This window comes from Juglans microcarpa x Juglans regia, chromosome 8D (genome assembly GCF_004785595.1).
Source record: "Juglans microcarpa x Juglans regia isolate MS1-56 chromosome 8D, Jm3101_v1.0, whole genome shotgun sequence".
Lineage (NCBI taxonomy): Eukaryota > Viridiplantae > Streptophyta > Magnoliopsida > Fagales > Juglandaceae > Juglans > Juglans microcarpa x Juglans regia.
In genome coordinates, this window is record NC_054608.1 from 13,499,760 (window position 1) to 13,506,398 (window position 6,639).

Here is a 6,639-nt window from a genome sequence, read left to right on the forward strand (position 1 = left end):
GAGTTTGTGGACAAGATTATCCGTGAATAGATAGTGGGTATCTTGTGGTATTAGTACTGTTGTTGGATGTTATTTATTTATTAAGTTGATTTCAATGGATTTAGACGGTTTATGGAAACTTATGTTAATTTTATTCTATCCTAATTTGTTATTTGAGACATGGAGAAAAGTTGATATTTTATTTGGGTTGTTGGACTGAGGATTTGATATGTGAGTATGTATGGTTTATTAATTTGAAGTATTTACGTTTGATTTGAAGTTTTGGAAGTATATATATTCTTGGAATTGGAGATACATTTGGATTATTGGAGTTGATTATCAGGTTATATGAGTTAACTCTCTAGACTCTCGGAGTCGGGGCGTTACAAAGGCGGGTCCAAGCTCCCCTCTGTTGTGGAGCTAAGCGATGATGGGGTGTCGATCTAGTCGCCTCTCCTATGATCTTCCTCGGAGCTAGAGGTGGACTCCTACCTTCTCCGAAAGAGGCATCCCAACCATGCCCTCCAACAGACAGACCAAGCTCGGCTGAGGAGGAGGTTCGGCCCACGGTGGATGAGGGGCCTTCAGGTGGAGGGTGATGTGCCGGACAGTGCAAGTCCCTCCTTGGAGTCCATCGATGACTTGCCACAGCCTTCTTGGCAGCTGGGGGTGTAGCCTCTTCTTCCTATGCCGGACCAGAGGCGTGCCAGACCATAGGCCCAGGTTTTGAGCAGGCCCGGGCCAAGGCAATTGAGCAGGAAGCCCAGAAGCTGAGGCCCCTCTTTGTCCAATTACGCTTTGCCTTTTACTTAGCTCCTCTTGTGGGGCATTCCCCTTTCTCCTTCTAACACCTTCTTCATTTGTAGGTCACAGACCAATTGGTAGGCATCATCGTCAAGAAGCACGGGGAGCTTGAGGAGGAGAACCGGGCACTTCGACCCCTGGCCCTTCTTTCCCTTCTGGAGGTTGGCAAGGTGAACCGGGACATCAAAGCCCTCTACTTAGAGCGCAACGGGCTAATAGAGGACCTCGAGTCCATGAAGAAACACCATGTGCTCCTATGGGAGAAGGTACAAAAGCTAAAGAGGAAGGAGTCTAGGCTGAAGATGGAGCTGGCCAGGACCAAAGTGGAGCTCACTCGAGGTTCCTTGGAGTGTAGGTGCCTCTAGGATGTGCAGAAGGACCTATAGAAAAGGGAGGAGGAGCTGCGATTGCTTTGGATGGGGCTCCTGACGCTTCTGGATGAGAAGGACCAGATGGCCCAGGAGTAGGCCACAGCCACTAGGAGACGTTCTCGACTGTTGTTCAAGCATTTCTCACTTGCCCGGGAAGTCTGACGCCAGAAGGATGAGGTACGGCAAAAGGATGCTCTGATCGATGGGCTCAAAGCCAAGTTGCTGCATGCGACGAACACTATCTTCGCTTGGGACACACACATCTCGGTCATGGAATCCAGCCAAGAGGCAAGCACCCTGTACAAGGGGGAGATCAAGTCCCAGATTTAGCGCACTCGGGCTATACACAACGCTGCTTGGGTTATGGCTACAAGGAGGGCCTTGAATGGCTACGTAACCATCTAGGGGAATATTCAGAGACAGATCTCAATACTTTGAGTCTGGCATCCTTAGAACCGAACCCTCAGACTTATGGTTTGTCAAGAACCTCAGGAAGCCAGGAATGCCTCCATTCATCCCAGGCACTCTCCCTCCGTCCTCTTAGTTACTTTTGTATAGGGTACAGGCTTTGAGCCCCTTCGTACTTATTCTTTCGTGTTTTCTCCCTTTCATTTTTGTTTAGACATAGGTCTCATGACTAACTTCTTCGGGACCACTGTCTGCGCTATTACCTGTAAACCACGAGGCGAGCTTGGCCTTCACCTTAAGGCCTCTCAACCCTGTGGCGAGTATCGGGGCTGAGCCTTGTCGACCACAGGGCTTGGCAAGCCTAGGGACTTGTTTTCCAAGGGGCTGTGTAGGCAGAGTTCGGGATGCTCTAGCCCAACCAAAACCCGAGGCGAGTCTGGGGGCTCGACTTATAACATGAAGGTTGGTAACTCAAGGGACTTATCCTACTGGCTGTGGGCGGGGCAGAGCTCGAGAGGCTCTGGCCCTAGCCAATGTATCGGGGCAAGTACGGAGACTTGGCTTGTAGCACGAAGGTCGGCAAGTCAAAGGACTTGTATCCGACTGGTTGTGCGTGGTGCAGAGCTCGGGAGGCTCTGGCCCTAGCCAATGCATCGTAACAAGTGCTAAGATTTGGCTTGTAGCATAAAGGTCAACAAGTCACAGGACTTGTGTCCGATTGGCTGTGGGTGGGGCAGAGCTAGGGAGGCTCTAGCCCTAACCAGTGCATAGTGGCAAGTCCAGTGACTTGACTTGTAACTCGAAAGTCGGCAAGTCACGGGACTTGTGTCAGACTAGCTATGTGCAGGGCAGAGCTCAGGAGGCTTTGGCCCTAGCCAATGCATCGCGAAAAGTCCAGAGACTTGGTTTGTAGCACGAAGAGTTCAAAAGGCTTTGGCCCTAAACAATGTGTTGCCCAGATGACTAACACAAAAGGGGGTGAATTGGGTTGTATTTTAAAATCTGCAATTATAAATCAAATACACAATATAAAATATGAACGAAACAGTAATAAATATAAAGAGTAAGGGTAAGACAAAGCAAACTTAGTATTTTAATGAGGGGTAAGACAAAGTAAACTTAGTATTTTAATGAGGTTCAGCCCCACTGCCTACGTCCTCGCCTCAAGCCACCCCTTGAGAATTTCCAAATCTACTATTCAATCTCCTTCAGGTGGAGATAGAAACTTATTACACCTTTTAGCAGTACCGCTACAAAGAACCCTTGTAGATCTCTCTCTAGACTTGTAATCACCTTACAAGTGGTGATTCAACGTTTATTCCCTATGCAGAACACCTTCTACATGCACAACGGTTATACACACCCTTTTACTGATACAAGAACTGAAAGTGGGTAAATTATCAGAAAGCACTTCTCAATGAGTGGAATAAAAACAATACAACGCAAACTACATCTCTCTCAAAATGAACAAGGATTAATGCTCAATGCTTTGAAATGATTCAAATGTCAAAGACAATAATATCATTCACTTTTTAAAATTTTTAAATCAAAGTTTAATTTTCTATAATTGTCAAAGACAACATCCTTCACTTTTCAAAATATTCAAATCAAAGTTTTGCTTTCCGTAATTATCAAAGACAACATCATTCACTTTTCAAAATATTCAAATCAAAGTTTTTCCTTCTTGAAATTGTCAAAAACATCATCTTTCACTTTTGAAAAGTTTCAAACAAAACATGCACATGTGAAAGATGACAATCAATCATCTTTCAAAAATTCAAATTTCAAACTTTTAATTTTTAAATATGTCATGCACATGTGGAAAATGTAATTTGATGTTTTATGATAAAAGAATAATTTTAAGCCTTAACTCAATTTCGAGTTTTATCATGAGATGTACAAAATTACTCTAAGAGCTTCATTTGCGAGCTTGTTCCCTTTCTTGCTCATGCTTGGTTCATTGATGTGTTTGACTTTATTGTATAGACAACTTGAGGTTGAAATTCCTTTATACTTGAATTCATTTGTTATCATCAAAATTTATACGTAGATATAATTATATGAGGATTGAAACCTTAGGTTAAACAATCTCCCCCTTTTTGATGATGAAAAATACTTAGTAGAACTTTGAAGCTTGTAGTAATACTTAAGCTCCCCTTGAGAATATGTGTTAGTTTTTCAAGCAATAGATAAACATAATTCTAAGCATAAATAATAAGGTTAACAAATAAAATATTGGAAAGAATATGTTAATGTTCTAGTCTAAAATTTCTCCCACTTTTGGCATCATTAAAAAGAAACCGTAGTATGCAATGCCAATGGACTAATGAAAATTGTGTATTTGTAGAAACTGTAGAGAGTTGAATAATTGGAGCCCCCCGAGTCCCGATAAGTGCTGCAAAACCTGGAGTCGCCTGGCTCCCTGACCCGTACCGCAAAACACGAGGCCGTTTGTGTCCCTCACGCGAGCTGCAAGGCCTCGAGCCCCACTCGGGTCCTACCTGGATTAACTCTAACACCTTTTGCAGAGATTTTAATGCTCTGGGTTTCTGTAAAAAGACTATTTTCACCCTTTGACTACCCACCGAACAAATTCTCGCATTGCCTATTGACCTAATTTCAGTTTATTCAGCACGATAGCATGGCTGAGCAACATTCTTCCAATAATGTTCTAGATTTGAATTAGGAACAATTTATGCCTTAACTGCTAATTTTCTCTTATGAGGCCGTCAATGCCATGATAGGAGCAGAGATGCATTTTTAAAGCAAGATTGATACCGACGACCATGATAGGAGCAGAGATGCATTTTTCAAGCAGGACTGATACCGAGGTTCTTGTAGGATCAAGAATACTAGTGCTCAATATGCTGCATCATTACGACCATGTCTTAGAGGTTACTGGCAAGGGTGAGTGAGCTTGATCGGCTTAACAATCAAATATTTGAGTTGCATCAATGGCTTGCTAATAAAAGTAGAAATAATAAAACATTAAAACAAGAAAACAATGAGTTGAAGAAATTTGTGGACTAGAACACTCATGACCTACAACCACGAATAAAGGAGTTGGAACGAGAGAGGGTACAAATTCAAAGTCAACATCAACAGTTAACAGTAGAGGTTCAGCGTTTACGAGAAAAATAGGGATAGTCTGCAGTTAATCTCGCTGGCTTAGCTAAATAAAATATGCATCCAGCATATCTTGTAATATTGACAAAGTTTGATTTGAAGAACTAATAACTTGTCTTGTTCTCATTTCCATCTCTATAAAATTAGTCTTGAGTTTCATTTAATTCGCATCAAGTCTTCTTTTCTCTCTGTAATCCATCTGCATTCACATCCAATTCCCTATTTTTTTTAATGGCTCAACAATCTTCTTCCAACAATCCCCTTGTTCACTATATGGGGTATACTGCACCCCAACCACTAGTTATTTCTGCATCTACCATAGGTGCCATGATGCAGCATGAGAATGACCTGACTAGCAAGTCAGATTAAGAAGTCATTTATGAACTTGTGAGTCTCGATACTCGATACTCATCGTCCATTATCGCATTTTCCCATGGTTGCAGTCCAAAACTCATTAGGTTGAAAAGCTTAACGAGAAGATTTGTGTACTTCAACGACTTGTTCATGAGTCTAACAAAAAAATAGGAGACTTGAGGCAAGAGAATAAGGATTTAAAATCCTTGCTTACTTCTTCATTTCGACTACTTAATCTTTTAGATAAGGATGTCATGTTGATATATGAAGAGCAAGAGCACTTGAGAAATGAGACTAAAAGTCTCAAGTTTTTGTAAGTCATTTGAGATAATAAATAGATATTCATGGCATGCATCATTCATATTTCCCTTCTAATCATGCATAGTCTATCTTCTGGTAGAGGTTTTGTGAAAATGTCTACCAATTGATCGTGTGTGCTTGTGAATTCTAGTATAATATCGCCCTTCTGCACATGATCTCGAAGAAAATGATATCTAATCTCAATATGCTTAGTTCTAGAATGTCGTATTGGATTCTTTGAAATATTTATAGCACTTGTATTATCACATTTTATTGGAATGTGATTGTGCATGAGCTTAAAATTCTCAAGTTGCCTGCTTCATGTAAAGAACTTGAGCACAACAACTACCCACAACAACATATTCTACCACAAAAGTAGATAATGCAACAAAATTTTACTTTTTACTAAACCATGAAACAGCATAATCTGCATCTGAGTAGATGATTAGAACAAAATAAGTGTACTTATCATACCATAACCCTAGGTCAATTGTACTAGCAAGATATCTAAGAATGTGCTTAATTGCAGTCAAGTGAGATTCTTTTGGCAATGATTGAAAATGTGCACATAAGCGTACACTGAACATAATATCTGGTCTACTGGCTGTCAAATATAATAGACCACCAATCATAACTCGATATACCTTTTAGTCAACTGGCTTTCCGGCTTCATCCTTGTCAAGTTTGGTAGATCATTGGTGTTCCAATTTCCTTCGTACCTCCATCCCAAACTTTTTGAGTAATTTTTTGATATATTTTGATTGATTAATGAATGTTCTTTTTTTTGCTCGCTTGATTTGCAATCCGAGAAAGAAGTTAAATTCTCTCATCTTGCTCATTTTAAATTCTTCCTACATACTCTTAGCAAAATCTTGGCATATATTTTCATTAGTAACACCAAATAATTATATCATCCACATAAATCTGAATAAAAAGAATATAATATTTTTCATGTTTGATGAAAACAGTTATATCGATTTTTCCTCTTAAAAAATCTTTTTCAGTCAATAAGCCACTAAGTCTCTCATACCGAACTCTAGGGGCTTGTTTGAGTCAATATTGTACTTTTGTGAACTTGAAAACATGATTTGAAAAAATGTGATTTTCAAAACCTGGAGGCCACTCAACGTATACCTCTATAAAACCATTTAAAAAAGCACTTTTAACATCCATTCAAAAAAGTTTGAAATCTTTATAACAAACATAAGCAAGTAGCATTCGAATAGCTTCTAATCTTGCAACCAGTGCATATTTATCATAATTGATTCCTTCTTCTTGATTGAAACCTTAGGCTACA